The following is a 24,126-nucleotide window of genomic DNA, read 5'->3' as shown; positions in this document are numbered from 1 at the left end:
GTTCATTTTGCATAGCTTGATGTTATAAAGACACCACTTAGATAATGGTTGCTCATTGTTTTCAGATGCTTACTAAGGCCTATGGGATCTCATATGAGAAACCTCAAGAAACCACAGATCTTTGTCCTTAAAGGAGTATGACCGTAAAGCCTTCCTGGTATAACCTTCCTGTTCTGGCATTCTTGTTGCTCAAATGTGGCCTAAGGCTACGTAGGAAACCTCTTTCCATCTTACGCAAGTCATGACAGAACAGGAATGAGCCTTCCCAGCAATGGAGGACCAATGATGCTTTCCATAAAAGATCGGTGTTGCTATCCAATGGTAGATCAGAGAGGCTTTCAAGGAAAGATCTTGATCAAACGGGAGAAATGCAAAAAATAATATAAATGGACCCACCTCAAAATGGAGATGGAGCTGCGACCCCAGAGGAACTGCCTTACAGGACTTATGCCTCAAACTTTGGAATGTTTAAATTGTTCAAAATAACCTTTAGGCCAAACCAACATTGTATTCAAAACAACTTTTTGCAAAGCTAACAGGAAAGCTGACTGAAATTAAAGGCATTCTTTAGAATTAACCCATCATGTATAGGTAAAGAATAACTCGGCCAATTTGCGTCTATCGAAATTCTTTCCTTTACTTCTTAATACCAATAAAAGTTCCTTCCTTCTATTCAGGCAATGATTCCCCTTCCCTGTCTCATAAAAACCCACTCCCTCCACCCCTAGTGGAGACACTATTTGGGTTTGTTTCTACCTAAATCAGTGCTTCCAAAATAGCTATTCTTTTCGATCTCAAATAAATGCTTGTTGCCTTTTACTTTCTTTCGTCTTTTATTTTTTAAGTTTACAGTGGGTTCCACTACATTTTAAAATTAAGTTTTTAAAATCAACTTGAATTTAAGGTGACTCAAAACTGGACCCTGTGTTTTGAGACGAGAAGGCGATGGGAAAAAGCGTTCCCTACGGGTGGGGGAGGGGAGCCCCAGCAGCGGGAAGCTGGAGAGGATGCCCGCTTTGCGGGGAAAAGGCCCTTGGTTGGGCACCCCTTCCAGTTCCTCTCTCCTCTGCAAGAGCCACCGTGTCCCCTCACACACGCCCCCACCCTCTTACCTCACGCCAGCCACGTTCCTCTCGGGGGGACCCGAGGCTATGGGGAACTTAGCCTCAGAACCAAGCCGAGCTGGCGTGACGCCCTGAGGAGAGGGCCAAGGGCCAGCGGCGGCTTCGCGGCGCGTCCACATGTGGCGGGGCCGAAGGGGGCGGGAGGGACCCGGAGCGGAGGGGGGAGGGTTTACATCTTCGTGAAGTTCCCGGATGGTCGCAGCCTCCCGGCGCTGAGTGCCTTTCCTGCCGGGCAGCTCAGCCTTGCAGACCAGGGAGAAGTTCCCCAGAAAAAAAATGCCCGGCGCGGTGCGGGGCCCTGGAGCCGCCTGGAGTCGCTGCGCGGTAAGGGACGCGCCACCGCCTCGGGCGCCACCAGGTTCCGGGGTCTCAAGGCAGCGACCGTGGAGACCCCCGTGGCTGCCCGGGACGCCAGGAGGGACTGGGCTCGGAAACGCGGCTTGGCACTCGGTGGGCGCGGTGCTGGTGATGCAGTCGGAGACGTCGGGGCTGCCGGAGCTGCACCCGCTGCTGGAGGCGAGCTCGCGGCCTCTAAAGGGGCGCGACTCCCGGCCCCGCGGCCTGTGCGTCCAGCCGATGGGGAGGGAAGGAAGGGGATGTGGAGAGCGAAGCTCCGGACCCGGGCGACTCCCGGGCTGGGCGCGTCCCTGGACTCGGTCGACCCTAGGGCTGCCCGGGGTGCTCGGGATCCGTTCTTGCCGTAGATAATTGCGGCAGGGGATTCGCGGAAATGCGCCGCGCTGCATCTACACCCCCAGCTCGGGCCGATGGGGACTTTCGGGCATCCCCGGGGCCAGTTCATGCCATGGAACCACCCCGCCTTTTTCGCCGGGGAATCATGCTCATCCCGTAGCTGGGTTTCCCCAGCTAACCTCCCGCCGGTGTTCCCAGACTGATGCTCGTTCTGTGGTCGGTGTAGACACTCGTGTTAGGTGTATGTGTTGACCTGAGGCACTTCTAGTCCCGGTCAGCCCTTTCCCCCAACCCCCCGAAACTTTCCGGACAGCTTCACTTCAGTCTCACTCTCCCTAATTTTTTTCTATTGTATTAACATAATCTTTCCATTTTCCTTCCTTCCTTCCTTCCTTCCTTCCTTCCTTCCTTCCTTCCTTCCTTCTTCCCTTCCTTCTTCTTCTCTCCCTCTCTCTTTCTCATCTCTATCGAAAAAAAGAACAGTTAATGAAAGTAGCGAGTGGAAGAGAAATCAGCTGCCCCAGTTGGGGCGGGGTGGGAGGGCGCCGTAGCCAGATCATCAACTGGTGGTTAGGTTGAACTATTTGAGATTAACAAAGGGTGTGTCTGTGTGAGGAACCCAACTGGCTAGATCTAATGGTCCTGGGTAATCCCAGAGGAATATTCCCTCATGGGACGGGTTTCTGGCCTATCTCAATTCTCTCTAGGACGCCTCTCAAGTTGTCAGCAGTGATTGGGTGGACTCAGTACCTTTTTCTGAAAATTGTATGTCACTATTGTCCCCTGGATAGCCACTGGGTGCCACCCCCAATCGCTGACCGCGTGTAACCCCAGACTCCAGGCGATGCAGCCTGGAGACCCTGGACAGAGGCCCACTCTGGGTGAGTTTTCTTTTGCCAGTTTCCAAAGGCAATGTCAAACAACATTGTAGCTTCATTTTGAGTCATTGGCATATTTTTCCTTTTCAAAAATGCATTTTTCTTATAGTGGATACATTAATTTCAAGAAACTTCTTATTTCAGTTTTTATAAATCACATTTTTTATTTCTCGAGGTGAAGGAGCCCTGTATCAGCATTTTTCATCGTAATTCCTCTTCACAGTGCTCAAAACAGGGCCTTCTGTTCTTGCTGTGTAGCTTTACCTGCTTGCCATCCCCACAAGGTTGTTTCTCAGGGACCAAATCCCCCGCCACCTGTAGGAAGCCCATTCATTACCATTGAATGGAACTGTGCAGACTAGACTATGTAGATGTTATTAAAACATTTTAATGACATCATCTTTTTCCTTGGGACCCACCCAACCTCTGCCATCATTTTGGCTTCCTGAGAAGCATATAAACTCTTTTAGGTGTTTGTAATGAAGAGCAAAGAGATTTGTCAGCAAAGTACAATCAAATTCTGGGACATTTAGAGACAATGAGATTACTTCCAGCTGGGGAGATTCATGCCTTCTTGTATTTGTTTGTTCATTTCACAAATTGCCTACTATGTACCACCTTCTGGTACCCTTAGTTACATCATGCAACTTGAGCCTCACTTATCTCATCCAAGAAATGGGGTTGATAATATTGATTCTTTCTTCATTATAAGGTATTAGGATCAGGTGGGAAAATGGAGTGTGAAAATGGGAAAAGCAGCACAGCACAAGGTATTAGGGGGTACCCAGAAACTGTGCAGTGTGTAGCACCAAGACACAAGAGGGATAAAGAGCTAAAGTGGTGGAATGGAGGCAGTTAAGAGAAGCTTGTATGCCCCATCTCAGGTGCTCTAGCCAGAGATAAGCCCCCTTTCATGGGAAGTATTCATTCGTAACTGGGTCTGTATCGCTGTCTTTGATATTTCAGGTTGTAATTACAGGAACATTTATGGTTTCTACAATGCACATCAGAACAAAACCAAAGTTCCTTTTATCTATTGCTATCATGCCTTCACTTTTAAGCACCTGATATTTAGGATTCTATCTCTCAGAGCCATGGTTTTCCTGAAGCCTGCCCTCCAATGACATCTACCAAATTCCTAATGATTTCCATGCAGAGGTCTCTCTGCCACTGTGTCCCAGCAATCACAATTATGCTGCAGTGCTGGAAGGTTTTGGAAAGGTTACTCCTTCCAAATAAAAAGGTTTGTACCCACATATGTGAATCAGGTCACAGTTGGAACCAAGCCAGATAGATACTCATCCAACATTGAGGGTCCCTTCTAGGGGTCACTACTATGCTCTGTGCTAGGAGTAGAAGGGGGACCTAGCTCAGAAGAAGGTGAAGTTTGATAGAAATGTGACATGGCTTCAAACAACAGGAATGTAAGATGGAATGTAGTAAATAAGGTTAAAAAAACAAATGTTACAGATCAAATACAGGGAATTTAAAGGAGAGTGAAATTACTTCCAGCTGGAGGGAGTCAATCCTTCACTCATTTATTGGTCCATTTAAAAAGTATTTGTTAAGTGTCTACTGTGTACCAGGCAGAGGAAGATTAACAGGCACATCATACCTCACCTTCGCTGCTCCAGTTGAGAAACAGTTCAGGCCCCGCCTCCCTGTGACAAGTGACCACTTCCTCACTTGACCTCATTGTACTGCCCAGCACAACATTTGTCAAAGTAATTAACTCTGTCTCTTGTATACTTTGGAATAATAAAAATACTAGGTTCACCAAAGCCCCCAGAATACCTCCTATTAGGTGGGTAATGCTATTCTGTCCAACATAATTTAACCAGTATTGAAGTATACCGGTCCATAGCCATGGGTGTGACTAGAAGCTTATAAAGATTTGACTCTGTTAGTCTGGGGTGAGGCCCAGGAATCTAGGTTTTTAAAGCCCCCAGGTGATGCTGATGTGCTCCCATAGGCACAGGTCCCTCAAGGTCGAAGCATGGGCCAGGAATCCAGACAGATCTTCCAGTCCCAACTCTGTCACTTATAAGTTCTGCGACCTCTGTTTCTTTACCTTTAAGAATCTACCTTGTTATGAGCATGGGATGAAGTCATAGATGTGGATCATTTAACAGACTGCTTTATATACAAATTAACATTTTAAGTAATCCCTTAGCCACCTGTAGTCTGTTGAGAGTTTCACACCAGTCACCTCGTGTATTCTCTTAACAGTTAAGAAGGAGGAATCTCACAGAACAGAATCTCAGTATTGGGAGCTCCCAGCCTGTGGTATCTGCTTACCCAGTGAAGCCTACTCTACTGAGATTATCAGGGCAGATAAAGGGCTGGAAACCAATGACATGCTACTTTCTTGGCACTACTGGCACCAGGAAGTGCCAGGGTAACACACTGTGGCATTCATGCCATGACCATCATCAATCTGGGGTGACCAGAGGAACTGATTGCCCCAGGCCAAACTGCTTTGGTCACAGGCATAGCACCTAAGCCCACGGGGTGGATGTACCAGTGCTTTTGTGTTCTCTTGTGTCCAGGGGTCAGGGAACTGTGATTCCAAGGAAGCATGCTTGTTATCAGTCTTCATATTAGTTATAAACTGACTTTGCTAATTCTCAATAAAAGAAGAACATAGCTAAAATAAGGAGGCTGCACAATTGCCTTCAATTTTCGCTAATTCAGAAACTTCAGTAAACATTGCTATGATTTTATACAAATTTAACATTTTAGCATTGCTTGCTATGGATATATTTATTCTCATTTAATAAGCCATCTTCTCAGTGTAACTCAATTTTTTCTTTCTAATTTCCTTTTATCTCTTAGTTATATTAATTTAACTGAATTGGATTTTTAAAGCTTTCTATGATCTGGCTGGCCTAAGCTTTAAAAGTCTCCCTTTTTTTTCTTCTCCACCCACTCTCCCTCTTTTCCTTCTTTTTTCCTTTAACATTACCACTACTATTTGTCATTTAATTGAATCATTTATAGTCACACAACCCTCCAAGATAGGTTCTGCTCTTATATGTGGAACCTGAGGCTGAGAGGTTGGGTCACTTGTCCAAGGTCATACAGCCTGTTACAGAGCTAGTATTCCAATCCGGGGCAGTCTGATTCCTAACTGCATTTTTAACCCTAATTTCACCTTAAACGATGTTGTATACCACTCTCCATGTAGTGGGCTCTTTTCTGTTCCCCTCTGTGTGCCTTCGCACTGCCATGTCTTCTCCACACACTGCCATTTCTTTCACTAACATCGAATCCTATAGATTCTTCAAATTGGCCACAAATACTTGTTGAGAAGAAAAGTAATAGACTTTGCTAATAATAAAAGGAGAATATAGCTAAAATAAAGAAGAGACACAATCATCTACAAATTTCACTCGTTTTGTGTTTCAGTCAGCATGGTTTACACTGTAAAAACATGCTTCTTAAGAAGAGCCAAAAGGCTCTCTTCTGCATGAGCTGATTCCTGCCTCTCCTAATAAAATCCCATAGCTGTTTGTTTGAGCCTCACCTGTGGCTCGGAATCCACTCCATCCTGTACTGGAATCACTTGTGTGTGTCTCTTTTCTCTCATTAGTTTATAAACTCTCAAAGCAATAACTTAAAAAAATCATTTTTGTATTCCTTCAAAAAGAGTAGATTTTTGTATAGTAGGCTTTCAATTAATGTTTGTTGAATGGTAGTTTACTATTGCCACTCTGGTTGTAAGATCTGAGATAAACGAATTTTGCACAAAGGCAAAGTAGATCTTGATGTTTTACAGAAGAGTATCTGGTTTCTGAAGATTCTAGGAAACAGATTTCATCCTAAGAGTAGTCCTTCACCATGATTGATATGTTATGTATGACATTAGTTTTTATTCATATATATAATTAGCTTTATTATTATTATTGATTTGAGAGAGAGAGAGAAACATCAGTGTGAGAGAGAAGCTTCGATTGGTTGCCTCCCATCCGTATTTCGACTAGGGGATTCAACCTTCAGCCTAGGTATGTGCCCTGACCGGGAATCAAACCTGAAACCTTTTTGGTATAAGGGATGATGCTCTATCCAATTGAGCCACCAGGACAGTGCCATAGTTAGTTTCAAATGCTGTTTATTTTTGTTTTCCAAATTGAACAGTAACAATAATCCTAATAATTAAAGGATAAGATTTTGAGTTCTTGTGGAGAGAGTGGGAATTATTATTGTAGAACCTAAGAAGTGATACTTTCTGTCTAATACCTGTATCTGGTATATGGTTCATTTCCACATAAATGAGGCTGTGATTTTTCATCTATGGAGTTTCCATCTTTTTTTTTTTTTTTTTTTGACTAAGGCAATACACAACCTGAGAAAGAAGTTTAAGCAAAATTGAAGGACACTGGCTTCCTCCCAAACTGCCACAGACTCCTTTGTATTGGGGAATACTTAATTCTCTCAGATGTCTGCAGGAGAAAGGAAATGGTGAATAAAATAGAAAAATTAGAGCCAAATAGTTTCCTGGGACAGTGGAGTCCTTTACAACTTAAAATAAAAGTTTATTTTTATATATTTTCTATTTTTCTTATATAAGCTTATGTACTCCATTTAAATATATATCTCTATATTTTAACATTATTTAAATACATACTACATTGTTTAAATGTATTTTTTCTCTCATAAGCCATACTTGATTACTTTAAATATATGTAATGTGTTTACCTTACTTCATTATAACATACTACTACTCTATTCTTAACAACTGTATAGCATTCTGCTGAAGGGATGGATATATAAGACTGGTGCATTATTAGTTGTCCACAGTCACCCTTTAGATTTTGCACTGCCAATTTGGTGACCATCAGCTCACCTGTTAGCTCTTGCTAATAATGCCCAAATAATCAACCCATTGAGTCAAGTCAAACAGCCAATTCAGTGAGAGAATAAAAATAGTCATTTCATTGACATCCACAAACCAAGTGGGCAGTTGGCTGAATTTCATGCTTGTCAACCACTTGTGTGTCTCCTCAATCCATTTCTGAAACCTCCCAAGCATTTTTCTATAAACATATGCAGAAGATTTACTCTATAGACTGAAGAATTTAGGCCTGGCAGAGAAATCTGGCCACATCTTAGAGTGATGCAATGCTGAAGTGTTGAACATGTTATCAAATAATATTTTACAGAACCCTGAGTCTCTCCCCTGACCACCCCCCCACGCCCCCCAGCAGCAGAATAGATTTTGAAAGCAGAGCACCTTCAGACCTTGGAGAAGATCTGAGGCAACATGTACTGTAGCTATTTTTTTCTGAAAATGTAAACAGTGAGATCAGTGTCTTAACCACAGTAGTATTGTGTTATGGGGATGGATATTTAAATAATAGAGACAGTCAGATCTGCCTGAGATATAAAAGGGAAAAATGGGCTGTTAACCGGCCCACTTCCAGTAAGCTGCACATTTGCGTGCTGGGGGTGGAACTTCCAGAAATGACCACAGGTGATGGATTGCTAGAGGCCAGTAGGGAGGGAGACTAGGAGAAGACTAATCCAGTTATCTTCCCCAGATCTCAGAAGGCAAGTTAAGGGACACTAAGACAAGTTTTCACGTGGTACTGAAGTTTCTAATTCGATTTTTGAGGGTCTAGAAAAAAGGCAAAGTAGTTGACGGCCTTTTAAAACCTTTTAAAAAGTAGTAAAGCAATTTGCTTTAGGAGTGCCTATTTTTATTGGTTAGAGCCAGAATTTGATTGCCATGCATGGTTTAAGAAAAATAACCCAGAGTGTCAGTTTAAATAATCTCAGATTTTGTGGGTAAAATTCCACACTGTTCTTTTCCCTAGTGTTTTAGTATTGTTATTTTTTTAAAGTTTCACATTTTGTTTGAGACAAATTAAAAAACTATATTGTTGTTAAATTTGTATGGAGCCACACACACAACCATGTTTGAATGTTGAGAAAAAGCTGGATAGAGGAAAAATGAAGAAAAAAAATTTTTTAAAGAAAATTGGGGCTTACTTTAGTGATCTTTTACAAGATGTTAGAGCTAGAATCTTACTAATTAAACATCATAATTCTTTCCCCCTTCATTTTCCCTTTTTGGCGAGGAACTGAGAGAAGTAAAGGAAAAAATCCTCAATTGGTTAAAGGACTGTAAGGGGGGTATTATGGTATTATTTTAACCATAAAATTCCTTTCTGTACAGAATTTTTGTATATATCTTCTCTGCTCTGCTATGATGAAACAACATACGCCTTCGGGTTAGGAAAAGGCTTTTGTTATTTTTTTGTTAACCACCAGGCCAGGTACTCAGTCTTTGTAATCCAGCCTTTGCTTCTTTGCTTTTTCTGAAAATGTGACTCTTTTAAAAAATTAAATTGTAGTTTTATTTTGTTCAGATAACAGAAGTATTACATGCTTGATAAGAGGAAAAAAAGAAAGAAGTATATAAAGATAAAGTTAATAATTTTTCTCCTATCTTTCTCAAATTTTTACCCCTTGAGGTAATCAATACTATCAGGATACTTCCTGAACTTTTTTTTTTTTTTTGCTTATATAATTATATAGAAATATATATGCACATACATATAGTTTTTTCTATTAAAAATAGAAACATACATATCAGGCTACAAGATTTTTTTATTGAGCTATAATTGACATAACATTGTGTAAGTTTCAAGTGTACAATGTGTTGATTCTATTTCCAATATGATTCTGTTTGCAATATGATTACCACCGTAGCATAATCTAGCACCTTTTATGTCATATAATTACCATTTTTGTGGTGAGAACCTTTAAAATACAGTCTCTTAGGAACTTTCAAGTATATAATATAAATAGTGTTGTTAACTATAATCACAGTGCTGTGCATTAGATCCCTAGAACTTACTCATATTTTAAATGCAAGTTTGTACCCTTTGACCTACATCGCTCCAATTCCCCCACCTCCCAACCCCAGGTAACCACCATTCTACTTTCTGTTAGTATGAGTTGAGCTTTTTTAGATTCCATGTATAAGTGAGGTCATAACAGTATTTGCGTTTTTCTGTCTCATTTATTTAACTTAGCTTAATGCCCTTAAGAGCCATCCATATTGTCACAAATGATAGGGTTTCCTTTTTGCTCTTAGCTGAATAATATTGCATTGTGTATATATACCTCATCTTCTTTATTCATTCATCTGTTGACAGACACCTGGGTTGTTTTCATATCTTGGCTATTATGAATAATGTTACAGTAAACATCAGGGCGCAGATACCTTTTGATATCCATGAGATTTTTTAAATATAACAAAACATTATAGACATCCTCTCCAAATTAAAAAACCCATTTATATCATGGCTGCTTAATCAGATTGTTTCAAGTTTTGTGCTACTTCAACAGTTCTGTGAATATCCTTGTGTGTGAGTTTAAGCATGCTAACATACAGAAGCTTTCATTTCTGTCTGTCAGAGTCCCCAAAGTGGTATTACTTTCCAAAAGTTGTAGTAATTCTTAGTTCAACTAACATGATTTGAAAATATCTGTTTCCCCACATTTTTTGGCAGCATAATTCATTTTAGAAGTATAAACTTTCTAATCCCTTTTTCCTGTTTTGTTTCCAATTATTTCTTTAGGGAGCACTTGCCACTATCTTTACCTTTTTAAAATTGAATTATTCATGCCCTGTCTTTTTCTTAATTTTCCAATGTGCGTAAGATTTGACTTACAGAACTGAAGGAGAAAATCTTGAGCCTAAGCTCATTGAGCTTAAGCTTCTGTTCTGAAATAAAACAGAGCACTTGATTTCTATTTATTATGAAGTAAATATAGACCTTTCAATCCTATTTTTTTCCTTCCAGAAGTATATTATTTAAGAAATGGTCTCAAGAAATATAAATGTTTTGATGGGAAAAACAGAAACTTATAACATACAAGGATAGGAAATTTTAAAGGAGTTTTAAGCTTGCAAAGCTAGCTGGGTGTCCCTCTTGAATCCAAAAGTTTGAAGACAAAGATTCTTTGAGAGCTTTAGTTATAAGTTATGCTGAATTACATCAAGAGGGAAAAATGAATCACAACAGATAGGAATTTAAACCTGGAGCATTGTTCAAAGCCCCTGCCCTTGTTGCTTCTGCTTGCTTTTCTGGGAGGTGAGACTAGATTCCATTTCTCCTGTCCTTGTAGTTGCTGAGTTCATTATAAAATTATTTGTATATAACTCCAGCAGTACATTGGCTAATCAGAAACAGCTGTACAACTGGATTCGTTTATATGAACAGAATAACTAAATCAATCAGCAAAATTTCTTGTATCCGGGTAGGTTCGGGCCAACATTGTGTAGCCCAGAATAATAACAGTGCTTTGTAACTAACCTGACACAGATGGCAAAAGATTGTGTCTGGGCAGCAGAGGTTGGAACTGAAAATTAAGAGACCCTGTGAATCCTTAATATCTGCCACAATGAAGTATAACATGATTTTTAATGTTAGTGTTTTAAAAACTAAAAAGCTTTATGAGGGGACATCCTGTTCAAAAAAGAACACGGGAGAGTTGTATCCTCTAAGGCCTGGGTCTCCTGATGAGGCTGAATTGTCCGGATCAGTGTCCCCTGAAAGATAAGTTTGTACATTCTGCCAAATTGCATAGGCTGAAACAAGCCAAGGTCCCCATGTTGGGAAAATGTCACCGACAAGACAGACAAAGTAACATGTCTGACTAGAGGGAGCCACACTAAATCAGGGAGAAGACACACATTCCCAAGCAAGACTGAGGCCGAAGTCCTAACATAACATACCTAGAGGAATTCCTCAGAATGTGTTTTCTTAGGCAAAACCCAAAGGTCCATGAGAGTGGGCTGAGTTCACAGAATGCAGCTCTGTTCATATGGTTCTTAGAGTCCATCTTAATGAAGACCTTAGTACAGTTAGACGTGAGGTCTGATGAGAACAGAAACATCTTTAAACCCTGAATCCTCACGTGTAGCTCCATCTTGAGGAACCCTGAACTCTACCACTTAAAAACACAGGTCACTCTCAAGCCCAGAAATCCACTGGCCCCAACTACCCAGGGTCCTAAGGCTGGATTGGGCCCCGGGTGCCTGGTTGGCCTGCTGTGGAGCTAACCTTGGTAGGGAGCTGCTGCATTAGGTTTTATCCCGTGAGTGGCAGAGTAAGGGAAAAGAGTGCCGGGGGGAACTGACACAGCTCTCTTCTTGCTGCATTCCAGAGTTTTGGCATTGGGTTTTGCAAACACATCTTCTTGGGGCTGATGCCTGAATGCATGTGATCCCTCTGCCCTACCTTCATTTTTACTCTGCCCCGGTTTGGGATGTACATCAATCTTCAGAGACAGTATAGACTTTTGAACATTAAGTCACTTCCAGGTTAAGACCTGATATCAACCAGCTCATTTACTTAATTCCTTTTGCATTGAATCTGCTAAAGGTAGAGTGAGAGGTAAAGTGGAAGGAGTCGTAGACTAGGAGTTCAATATTTGTATTCTATGCCCAGCTTTGTTGCCTAGTGGTCATGTGACCTTGACAAAAATAAACAGTATGAAAAAATAGAGCAATCTATAAGAATGGGGAGAAGACTGAGGCTAGCGATGCCTGTGATGGGACAGACTTAACGTCTCCAAACAAGGCACTGTCTAGACAATGTAACTCTTACCATGTTCTTTTATTTATTTATTTATTTGTTTATTTATTTATTTATTTAAAGTCCTTACCAGAGGATATGTTTATTGATTTGAGAGAGAGGAAGGGAGGGGAGAGAGAGAGAAAGAAAGAGAGAGAAGAACATTTACATGAGAGAGAATCATCAATTGGTTTCCTCCCTTATGTGCCCCAACCAGGGATCGAACCCACAACCTAGGTCTGTGCCCTGACTGGGGATCAAACCTGCAACCCTTTTGGGTATATGGGACAATGCTCCAACCAACTGAGCCACCTGGCCAGTGCAACAGTTAACATTTTATCTTATCAGTCAGAAATTTGATGAGTCTGAAATGTTACTTTTGCCCTTTTTTGATTAAGTATTTGGTAAATGAGAGAAGTATATGTCTATCACATTTCTCATTTAACTAAAATAGTGTATTTGTGTTATGTGTAAAATATAAATAAATTATATTTCAACAAACTCATCAAGTTCCTCATTTATACTTGAATCTCACTGTATACTTGCTGGAAACAAACATTAACTATTACCCTGAGATTTTCTTTGTGTTGTTATTTGTGGGATTGGAATATGAGCTAGGTGAGTCCAGGTCTGTCTGCAGATCTTATTTTATTTACGTGCAGTGAAATTTCCACTACTTCACTATATGCACACACCCACACACATTATATTCACCTTATTCTCTATTAGTGCGTACATGGTCACAACTGAAACCTCCTGTCCTCACTGTCTACCATACGTAAGAGCATGTGTGCACACATGTCTACATGTACATCGTGTCTAACGCTTTTTAAGGAGCTCTTCAAATATATCCAGTTCAAAACTTCATTGGGAAAATACATGTATTGCTGTAGTTTTATATTCATCAGCCTTTGCAGTTTCCTGGAAAGTCTGCCTTCTAAGATCTTAGAAGGTCATGGCTCGCTACCGCACTCTATGTATAATCTCAGACAGAAGACCATATTCTGTAGGTGCATGCTTTGTAGGATGTTCAGTATGATGGTGATGATTCCTGGGAGTGGGTAAAAATACCAATGGGACTTTCCCTTGGGAGTTCTGCCATTACTATGGATTGGTGGTTGTGACCGTTGCTGATTGAGGCTCTTGTTTGTATTTTTCACTCCTGGTTTGAGGAACAATACATTGCTGTTTTGGCTCAGAGGCAGACCATTTTGGATGGCATCCAAGAAACTGTGCATTGCTCTTGCTTCTCGAGATTGGTGCTAACATCACAGAGCCTCCAGCTGTGCACAGAAAAATCCTGGACCAACACACTGGTCACTGGTGCCTCGGTGGATTTTCTGCTTTACAAGAGAAGTTAGACAGACTTGTCTGCCTGGGAAGCTGAACCTTAGCACTGGTGCCCAAGAGACTCCAACCATTTGTAGATCAGGAGAAAATGCCCTCTGAGCTCCAACCCAGGTGCCCAAGAGAGGATGGAGCTCTAGTAGGAGCTTCCTTTATACTCCCCTTCAGCTCTCACCCCAGCAACAGGGAGGGGAGAGGAGAAGGGAGGAGGTTCCTGGTGGTGGAGAGAGTGCAGAGGTCAGCAGTGACAGCAGGGAAAAGAATCTGGAGGTCTGGAGCTACAGGCAGAAGCCCCACAGTGGAGGCAGAGACCAGGGGTTAGAAGCTCCCTGGCCTAATGAAGTTGCTGGGCAGGGGTCCTGGAAGTGCAGGGAAACTTGGTGAGCGGGACGAAGCTGTGGTCTGCCCTTAGAAAGAACCCACAGGAAACAAATAGGAGGATGCCTGCTCTCCTCATGCTCACACACATAGCCAGGAGTGATGTTTTCCTCTTCAGATTTCCACTCATCATTATTAGACAAGTAATAATAATATTACTATGTACCAGGCAATGTTCTAAATGCCCTAAATTAAATCACTGAATCCGTATAACAGCTCTATGAGGCAGGCTCTATTATTTTCATTTTAGAGATGAGGAATTTGGGGTAGTCACCTTGCCCAAGTTCACACAGCTAACTTGACATAATTGAGAGTCAGTCCAGGTCAGGTGGCTTCAGAGCTCACGCTGAACCCTGATGTACCCCTGCTTTTCTCTCTAGTAAGGGACATCCAATTACATATAAAGAAACGAGGTGGCCCCAGCTCTTTTCAAGCAGATAGCTGACCACTGATACAGTGTTCTGGGAAGTAACCTAGGCTTTCCGTTCCTCTGTTTTTCCTGCATGATTCTGGTTTAAGGTAACCAACCCACTGCGAAAAGGAGAGCCAGAAACAATCAGCCAATTGCTGATCCGTCAGCAAAAGGTCCTGCTCTTTGTATCTGAATCACCCAGTATAACACCTGACACCCATCACAGACATACATTCTAAATGACCCCCTAAGACTTCAGCGGTCTCTAATGAGGAAAAAAAAATTCCTAGAGTGTCACAAATGCTGCCTGATTAAGACTGGTGTCAATGACTAGTATCACATTATGTTCTCAAGAATAAATGAATAAGGTATGTTCAGCTAGTGGGAAAGACTGTAATACTCAATTATAAAATATAGAACCTTTCATAAAATCCTGGAACATTAGAATTGGGAAGCACATTGAAAATGGAGATAATTTTGCCTGACCTCCGTTTCACAGGTGAAGAAAGAGAATCGCAGAGAAGTTAGATGACTTTCCTAAGGCCAATAGCTATTTGGTGACAGAGTTGAGAGAAGAGCCCAGGCCAGCTGAGTCCCAGTTTAGTTCTCCTTCCCCTGCTTGAGATGGCATAAATTATTCTATAAATGCTTTTCTTATTAAATTACAGGTAAAGCCCTGGCCAGATGGCTGAGTTGGTTGGAGTGTCATCCTGAACACCAAAAGGTTGGGGGTTTGATTCCCATCTGGGCTCAGAAAGGAGGCAATGGATTGATGTTTCTCTTTCACATTGCTGTGTTCTCTCTCTCTCTGTCTCCCTGTCTCTCTCACGCGTGCACGCTCTCTCTCCCTTCCTCTCTCTCTAAAAATCAGTAAACATATCCTCAGGTGAGGATAAAAAGAAAAATTACAAGTGAAGCATAGAATCGTCTGTTTTTTTACTGGGCAGGACCAGGTTAACTTTGCCATAAAGATGTGAGAGATGTAACTGGACACCTCCTTCCTGACAGCACACAGGAACCCCAGGTGAGGAGAAGGCCAGGCAGTGTCCATGGCAGCTGTCCCCATGGCATTCACAGAGCTGAGCCTCTGCTCTCTTGACAGACCTGGGTAGGACAGCAGATACCTCTCCCTAGTACTTTCTGCATAAGTCACTTGTTTTGGAGGTGAAGGAATCAAACTAACTCAGTTTATAGCAGGGTTCAGTGAGGGAGATGAGTGAGAAGAGGGAAATGGTTGCTTCCTTTTATAAAGAAAAATGTTCCTCAAAACCTTGCTGCTGAGAATAATTTTCAGGCAGCCAGGCCTCAGCCAAGCTCTGGCCATATTGGCATTCAAGAGGCCTGTAAGCTGCGGGGCTTTGGCTCTGCTAGGATGGAGGAGGCTAAGTCCTGCCTGGAGGGTGGGGTGAGGCAGGCAGCCTGTGGAGACCTCCTCCAGGAGCTCCACTTCATGAGCCGCCTGGGAGGGACTGCCAATGTCCAGGGTCAGCACAAGACTGACTCATCTGGGATCAACACAAACCTTTCTGCTGACAAAGCAATCACAGGTAACCTTGTACCCGTAGAACAATGAACCAGGGATCCCCACAAACAAGAATGGAAAATAATTCAGCTTTTTATTTGATAAAGACAGAAACAGAAGGCTAGAAGGGCATCCAGAGCTGTTTCCCCACCTCTGAGCAATGCTGCCTTCAGGTGGGCTCCAAGGGGGCTGTAATGTATCATTGGCTGGGCTGATTTCAGCCCAGGTCCTGTGTGATCCCACCCACAACAAGAGCATTTGAGGGGAATTGAAACTGCAAGGGCAGAGGAGAAACTTGAGGGCCATTATCCACAACCCCTGCAGAGACCTGGACCAGCAGTCCCCCACACATCCTTCTTTGGGCCATCAAGGTGGTAGGGTGCTTTATCCTTCCTGCCTCCAGGCCCCACAGTGCTGTCAGCCCCCAGGGTGATTTCTCCTTTGGCTGTTTATCTGGCCATCTCTTCAAGCCCAGGAACAGATAAAATAAACAAGGTCTCCAGAGAGCAAAAGGTAGAACAAAACCAACCCGTTTTTAAGGCCTATCTGATCTGGGAAGGTTTCTGAGGAGGTGCGCTGTTTATCCACTCCACAGGGCCTTTCCAACCTCAAATCCACAGGCCGTTGTTCTCAGGGGGTAAGAGGAACTCTTCCTCATGCAACGCAAAACCCTCTTAGAATTAAGCAAAAAACCTCAGGCAGAGCTAGGATGCAAATATCGAAGTTTCTGGTTCCCAAGTCTGTGGTCTCCCGGCTTTGTGCTTGATGAGAATAACAGTTTTGGTGTCACTTCCTGTCTTTCAGCATGTCGTTCCAGTGTCAGCCAGCCTCTGTGATGATGCCTCCTTGGCTCCTGCAGGCTTCTGACCCATTGCTGGCCCTCCCCCTCATTAGCCTGGATGGTACAGAAAGTGACTTGGGTGTTCCCTCTGAGTGGACAAGGGGTATGGAGGGTCCTTCTGTGGGCAAGCTCCAGGCTGGTGCAAATGGGCCCCACCTTCTCCTGAACTTACTGTCTCAACTGCAATGTCAGCGTATGAACTCTCATGAAACCAGTAATAACCTGCTTCCTTGGGGGAACTAGCGGGCAGGGTGTGCTGTAACTACCCCTATTGCATAAGTCAACACAGTGAGTTCCTCCTTTTTCCCCTTGAGGTACATCGGAAGGACCCAAGGCCAAAGAACTGAAAGAATAAACTCAGACCTACTGAGAAAACCTGGCAGTGTAGGTTCTGGGGTCTGGGAAAACAGAGGGTTATAGGTCCCTCTTTCCAGAGAAAAAATATTTTTAAGAGAGAAAATTTAAAATTAAGAGGCTGCAGGTGGTTTAGAGTTAAAACAGAACAACAAAAATAAGCATGCTCAGAGTGGAGCCCTTTTCCTGCACTTGAATGGCAGGTGTGAAGGGGAGACAGATGGAATCCAGGTGATAATTGAAAAGGAATCTCTGTGAAGCATTGTCTAAACCAACATTTTAAAAACTTTTTTGACCATGACCCACAGAAATACATTTTTCATTGAGATCCAGTGCAGAAAGATAGATAATAGAAACAAAAGTTTTGTAAAGCAATTCCCATTCTTACCAAGTGCAATACATTTTAAAATATTTTTTAAGGAAAGGAGCTATTTGCAACCCACTAGATTGATTTGACTTTTAGAGAAGAAGCAGCAACTTGTAGTTTGAAAACCACTGATTAAAATATTGGGTTGGCCAAAAAGTCCATTTAGTTTTTTCCATAAAATCCAAGAAACATTTTTCATTTTCACCAATACCTTTATTGATTTGGATATTTTGAGCATGTCGGCTCTCTCCCACTATTGATTTCTAGTGGGTAGTGGCCAGGGGTGCTGCTAAACATCTTCCAATGCATAAGACAGCCCCACAGCAAAGAATTATTTGGCCAAAATGTCAATAGCACCAAGAAACTTTGCAAATCACTTTTGATACATTTGATCAGTCACAGCACCTTCTCCGTACACTACACACATTTTTTGTGTGTGTTTCAGGTGCATTTTTACCTTTCTGAAATAAAGCATAATATACCAGAAATGTTGTGTATATTCTTCCATCTTAAATATTAAGATGTGTGCACAAAAATTCACCAATTTTGATGTTTTCTTTTTAAAGGCACACTGATGTGACAGCTGTCACAATACAATCTAATAAAATGGTTTCACATGAAGTTAAAGACACTAAGCACTACTAGAGCCATTACACGGAAAAAATAAAACTAAACAAACTCTTTTGGCCGACTCAACAGAAATGTGTCAGGCGTGTAGAAACCAGTCTGCAGAAGGAGATCCAGTAACACAGGGTTCATGGTCCTAAAAGAGGTTTTCTTTCTCATCCAATCACTAAAAGTTGGTGGAGCAGTGATGGTAATGGAGGATCAGGGAGGGAAGACGAGGTCATTGCTGATGGAGGGAACAGGAGGCTGAGTTTTAATTCTGCTCATACAGAAAACATTTGCATGTCCATGATGCATTGTCCAGGCACAAAGAAGACACAGACCCTGCTCGGTAGTACAAGGGTGCTCACGTTGCATGAGTGTGCAATAACTCCATCCAGTACGGTTTACATTGAAATGGAAGCATAAACAGATTGACATAGAGAACCAGAGATCCTCTGAGATCCCTAAAAGGAGGCACCATGTTACAGGGCTATATTCAGTGGTACATCCCTAGTTCTCTGTCTCATGTATAATAAATATTCAATAAACATTTATTGAAAGACCATGTTATGATTAATACAACTAGACTAGTAAGAATCCTAACTAAACATTTTTTGAAGAGCACTTTAACACACTTGATTTATAATGTAGCATAAGAAGGGACAAGACAGATAAAAAAGACCCTAAAAATTTCAAGTTATATAGCAAAATTGCTAAACGCCATCTGGGTTTCAGGTCCTCTGCAAAGCAAGCCTTTAAAAAGTTGAGGTTTGTCGGGTTAGACCTGTAAGTGAGCCTTAGGACAAGTTGCTCTGGCACTTTGCTTGGAGATGAGAAGTCCAAGGGGTGTGGGGTGAGCTGGCCCTGGCCCAGCAGGAACATGAGCACGTGTTCTGCCTTTCCACCACTGCGTCTGAAACCACGCTGTTTATCGCCCAGGTCAGGCAATTCAAGATGATGTGATTCAAGTTTTAGGTTGGGATTCTCTAGAGAGGAGGATGCTTGCAGACTGCTCTATGTTGGATCCTATATGGAGCCTTTGTTTCCAGTTCTGGGCCAACCCTGCACTAACAGGGCATCAAGGCTGAGAAGCGGTCTGGGGCCCTGGAGGCCTGGTGTGGGCCCCAATGTAAAGTACAAGTAGCCCCACTGCAGCCCTGAGCCAGCTGTCCTGTAAGCGACCAGCCCCAAGTGCTGGCCTTCAGCACCTTGGCTTGTCGCTCCAGATCCCAACTTGCCATCCTGCTGCTAAAGTAAATTAGCTACAGGTTATACTTTCAAGCAGTTCTGGGGCTGGCAGGGGGGTGGATTCTGAGGCAGAATAGGGGAAGCAGGCATTTGCGAAGACAGTATGTAACTTGAGAAAAATAGAATGGTTTTCCAAATGAGAAGGTCACGTCATTTCAAGACTTGTACTAAGGAGACACACCTAAAAGTGGATACATTTAGCCTCAAGATGATTGCTGTGCATTTTAGACATTCATTCAACCCCAAAGAAAATAGCTAGGGACAACTGGGAACAGAGGATAATTTACACTCTTCAAAAGATCCCTGGGATCCAGCCACAAAGAACAGGTAGCCCTTTGACTCCGAGGCCTGGACATGAGCATTGGGACATTGGGTGTATGGATTGTAGGCCCGCCTAGCTGGTTGTGTCTGTGCTTAATAATTTGCTTAGTTGTTTACACCTATTTAAGATAAAGAACAATCTTGGATAAGACCAAATCTAAATGCCAAAGAGCATTCAAAATAAGAAAGGTAGTCAGGGAGCCCAGGTTCTAGCTGCAGCTTTGTCACAGTGTGACTGTGGGCCTCAGTTTCCTCATCTGTAAATAAGGGAGATTGAAGATGCCCCCTCTGAGCTCCCTCAGCTCAAACACCGTGTGGCTCTTTTCAGCCTGAGAAACATTTTTCTGGCAGGAAAGAGGCTGCCCAGAGCTTCTTTCTCAGGCAGCCAATGAGCACATTCTTTCCTGTGCCCACATATGGAAGCAATTTCTAGATTATCCAAGGCACTTGTGCTGCTGCGCTCAACCAAACAGAGGAGCTCAGTGGTGGAAAGTGGAAAAAGACAAAAAACTGCATGCATTTTCTTACCACCATGCACTTTAAAGTCTGGAATCCCATGTGCAGTTTGCCTTTCCAGGATATCTCAGGGGTGTGCCAGTGGGTTAGGGGGTTTCACAGCTAAAATCCTGATAAAAACAAAATGAGTGTTGAGCTCGCGGCCTCTCCACTGGGGCCAAAGTCCACTCCATCCTTCTCTCCTGGAAGCTTACAGGCTGGGGACTGGGAAGGAACATGAATTCTTGCATTTTATTCCCACCTTTATTGTAATCTTTCTCTCTGGTCTGTTACAGTGAGGACTATTAATGGCTGCCTTCAGCTGAAAATTGAATCGGGAAACATTAGGCAAGGGCTTTGAAGGGGAAAATGTTTTATTAGTTCCTTCTCTGCCAAGGTAACCCTTTACTCATGTTCCTCTTCTGAACTCCTTGGGGGTTTTGGTAGCGGTTGAGCCATAAGTTTTGTAAACGGAGGCATATGACTCTGAAATTCAGGTCAGGAGAGTGACTTTTTCTAGAGCGCTCACAACCTTATTCACAAAGGCTCACCAGAGGCTTCGAGTCCCATCAGTGGTCCTAAGGACCTGATTGCCTCCAGCCCTCTCCTCACTCCTGACCTTAATTCTTAGGAAAGGAGGTTACTGAAAGGGCATGTTTATGGAGAACCTTTTTTTTGTTCCCCTTTCAGTCAGTCTCTAACTTCTCCACTGCCAAGTCCCCTACTGAAGTTAACATTTAAAAATTAATTTGTAAAGCACAGTTCTTCCTAGAAATGGAATCTGAGTAATTAGAGATCTATAAACATTTACCAATACATATCAATACTGTTTCATCAGTGTTCTCATGGATTCATGGTATCCCTTTCAAATACTTTCTGGGGGGAAAAAAAAAGTCAAAATCAAGACAGTAGGCTGATAAATGCCCAAAGGCTTTTTTGCAGGAACCACATTCTTTTTTTTTTGTTTTTTTGCTGGGTCTCTAATGCAGAGCCTTTGGTCAAGAAGACTCTCTTATTCCCTTCAGAGAGAATATGTTTACAACTCTAGTTTGCTTCATCTGGAGTTGCTGCTGTTGAGGGCTAGAAATCAAAAGACATAAAGATAGAAACACTTAGTGGAACCTCACATGTCTGGTCACCCTATTTCAGAACACTCAGATTAGCTCTGCTTGGCTGTGAATACGCAATTCCATGCATAGATTTTCCTTCTATGGTTTCTAGACTATTTTAAAGCAGCCAAACTTTGCCACCCTATAGCATCATAATCAGGAATGTTTAAGTCCCATCTCTGTGGAACTCTGTGTTAGATTCCCTTCAATGCTTGTCAAAGAAAGTTCCACCAACCACTTCCTATCTGCTAGGTGCTAACAGTCTGAAATACCAATCCCAGAGAAGAGTTGCTGAATGCAGTGCCTGTTGCTGCAGTGGGCATCTACAGCATTAACTTGGGGCCCGTTAGGTCCTCTGTGCCAGCCAGGGTGATGGAGTTCCCTGCTCTGTGGAGAAGGTGAAGACCATTCATTCCATCTGTTCTCTCTCCAGTACCTCTCCTGCCTCTCTAGGGCAGGCAGCACATCCTGCCTCTGGTCTCTAACGCAGCTGTAGCCACAACTACCCAGACACCACACACCAGGCTCCCACTGACCCATCAGCTTGAACCCACCTCTCCGAGGCAGTCACCACCAAACTTCCTCATTCCTCTGCAGCCTGCTCTTGCTTCATCTGTTCACTCAGCAAACATTTAAGTGCTCACTACTGAGAGTTGCTTGTGTTCTAAAAGGGAGAAGCAGATAGTAAACAAGCAAACAAATAACTACTCAGACAAATTAATTCATACTTAATTAATACTTAGATTAATTGCTGAGATAATTCATAGGGATTAGGGCTAGGAAAAAGGCTGACAGGATGACAGGGTGAGAATGATGGAGATATTGCTTGAGGTACAGCTGTGAAGGAAAGCTTATGAGAGTTGAGATATAAATGACAAAGAGCCAGACAGGAATGTCTGGGGAGAAGCTTGTGTCAGTCAAAGGGAATGTCAAATGCAAAGGCCCTGAGGTGGGAATAACCTGGACAAATCCAGGAAAAGAAAGAGGTGGAGTGTGGCTGTGAGGAGAGGGGTGGAAGACAAAGTCGGAAATGTAGACCAGGGTCCGGGGCCCTGTGAGGACTTTAATAGGGTTTTAGCCAGTGGATATCATCGGATGTATGTGTTAATAAAATCACTCTTGCTTCCATCCATCTCTGCTTAGCTCTGAGCTCATGGCCTGGCTTCCTAACTCACACCTGCTTATCCCTCAGGTTACCCCTAGCTCTGTCTGCCGCACCCTGACCCTCCCATTCTGGGTGCCTGAGTTCAGGTCCATCACTTTCGCAGCCAGGCCCAGCGGTTCAAAGGATGGGTGAGTCAGTCTGCCCTGAGCTGGACTGCAGCACTAGACAGAGAAGAGAATGAGGTGCCTCCTAGGCTGTGAGATTTTGGGCAGGCTCCTTGCCCTCCTGACTCAATTCCCACCTCTGTTCAGGTGCTCTCCAGCTGTAAGCTTCAATGATCCATGCCATCATCATAGTAACAGTGTTCATCAGGCACTTGCTCTGTGCACTTACTCTTCTGTGAAATTGACAGTGTTGTTCTCTCTATTTTACAGTGTAAGAGACTGAGGTACAGAGAGGTTAAATAACTTATCCGGAGTCTCCAGCTAGAAGGTGGTTGAGCCAGCATTCAGAGCAGACAGTCTGATAGCCCTGGACTCCAAATCACTATATTCTCCTGGGACATGGCCTGTTTTGCCCACCCCCACCCCCACCCCCACTTAACAGTTCTGAACGAGGTTCTTTTCCAGATTGCTCAGCTCAGAGTGCAGCCCTTGTCAGGGGCCTGATGCTCCTACTGACACATTCTGCTTCAAGCAGTGAGCAGGCCCACTAAGTTCTCCAAGTTAGGATGGTATCTCCAACACCAGCTAAGCAAGTGCTGACTGTCCTCTCTGGGACAAGCCCACAGTCCTTTTCTAATCCACATGTGAGAACCTCTATGCTGGGAACATCCCCTTCCTCCCAAATAACAGTAATAACAGTAGGAACAAATGTTGATGGAGTACTTCCTATGTACCTGGATCTCTTTTTTTTGTTTTTATTTTACCAATGAAGAAACTGAAGCACAAAAGGGTTAGGTAGGCAGCCAGCTTAAGGTCACAGAGCTAGTAAATGGCAGAGCCAGGATTTGAACCCAGGCAGGCTGGCTCCAGAAACCATGTTAGAGTACACTTCTTTATACTGAAGAATTCCACTCCTGTGGTTTCCACATGGTAGTTCATGTTCTAATCCTTGAAGCCACAGGATGGTCTGATTTTATTAACACAGGATAAACTTGAAAATACTTGAAGACAGGTATCACATCTCTCTTGGTTCCAAACGATTGCACCAAGCCCTCAGGGAACAGCTCTATCCTAGGTCTCCCAATTCCTCCCAGAAGGGCATAAAGAGTGCTTTATAATTTTCCATCCAGATCCAAACACTTGCAATGGTGAAGGAGCACTATTAATAATTATGCTGGGACAACAGGCATAAATAGAGGCTGTCCTGGGCAAACCAGGATGTGGTTCGCCCTACCCCCAGGCCATGGTAGAAATGCTGCTGCTCAGAATGCCTTCTGAAGACTGTGTCCAAGTGGATTATGGGGAGGTTGAGCCAACTCTACACAGATTCTTCTTTTTTAAAAAATCAATTAATTAATTAATTTTAGAGAGAAAGAGTAAAGGAGTGAGAAAGGGAGAGAAACATCGACCTGCAAGAGAAACATCAATGTGTGGTTGCCTCTCACACGCCCCCAGTCAAGGACCTGGCCCACAACCCAGACATGTGCCCTGACTGGGAATCGATCTGGTGACCTTTTGGTTTGCAGGACAACACCCAACGCACTAAGCCACACCAGTCAGGGCTCTATA

At 43.0% G+C, this 24,126-nt stretch overlaps 1 protein-coding gene across 1 annotated transcript in view; it reads left to right on the top strand.

The window, feature by feature from the left end:
* The first annotated feature begins 1,319 nt into the window (after nucleotides 1–1,319).
* WIPF1 (WAS/WASL interacting protein family member 1) overlaps nucleotides 1,320–24,126 on the top strand; it is a 114,536-nt gene continuing 91,729 nt past the window's right edge. The window contains exon 1 of the mRNA XM_090280822.1: nucleotides 1,320–1,448. The gene's annotated coding sequence lies outside the window, so the exon portion shown is untranslated. The remainder of the gene's footprint in view (nucleotides 1,449–24,126) is intronic.

Source organism: Furipterus horrens, unplaced genomic scaffold (assembly GCF_987537825.1).
Source record: "Furipterus horrens unplaced genomic scaffold, mFurHor1.1.pri manual_scaffold_1, whole genome shotgun sequence".
NCBI lineage: Eukaryota > Metazoa > Chordata > Mammalia > Chiroptera > Furipteridae > Furipterus > Furipterus horrens.
The sequence above is the reverse complement of the archived record's forward strand: the minus strand, read 5'-3'. Positions and strand labels throughout refer to the sequence as shown.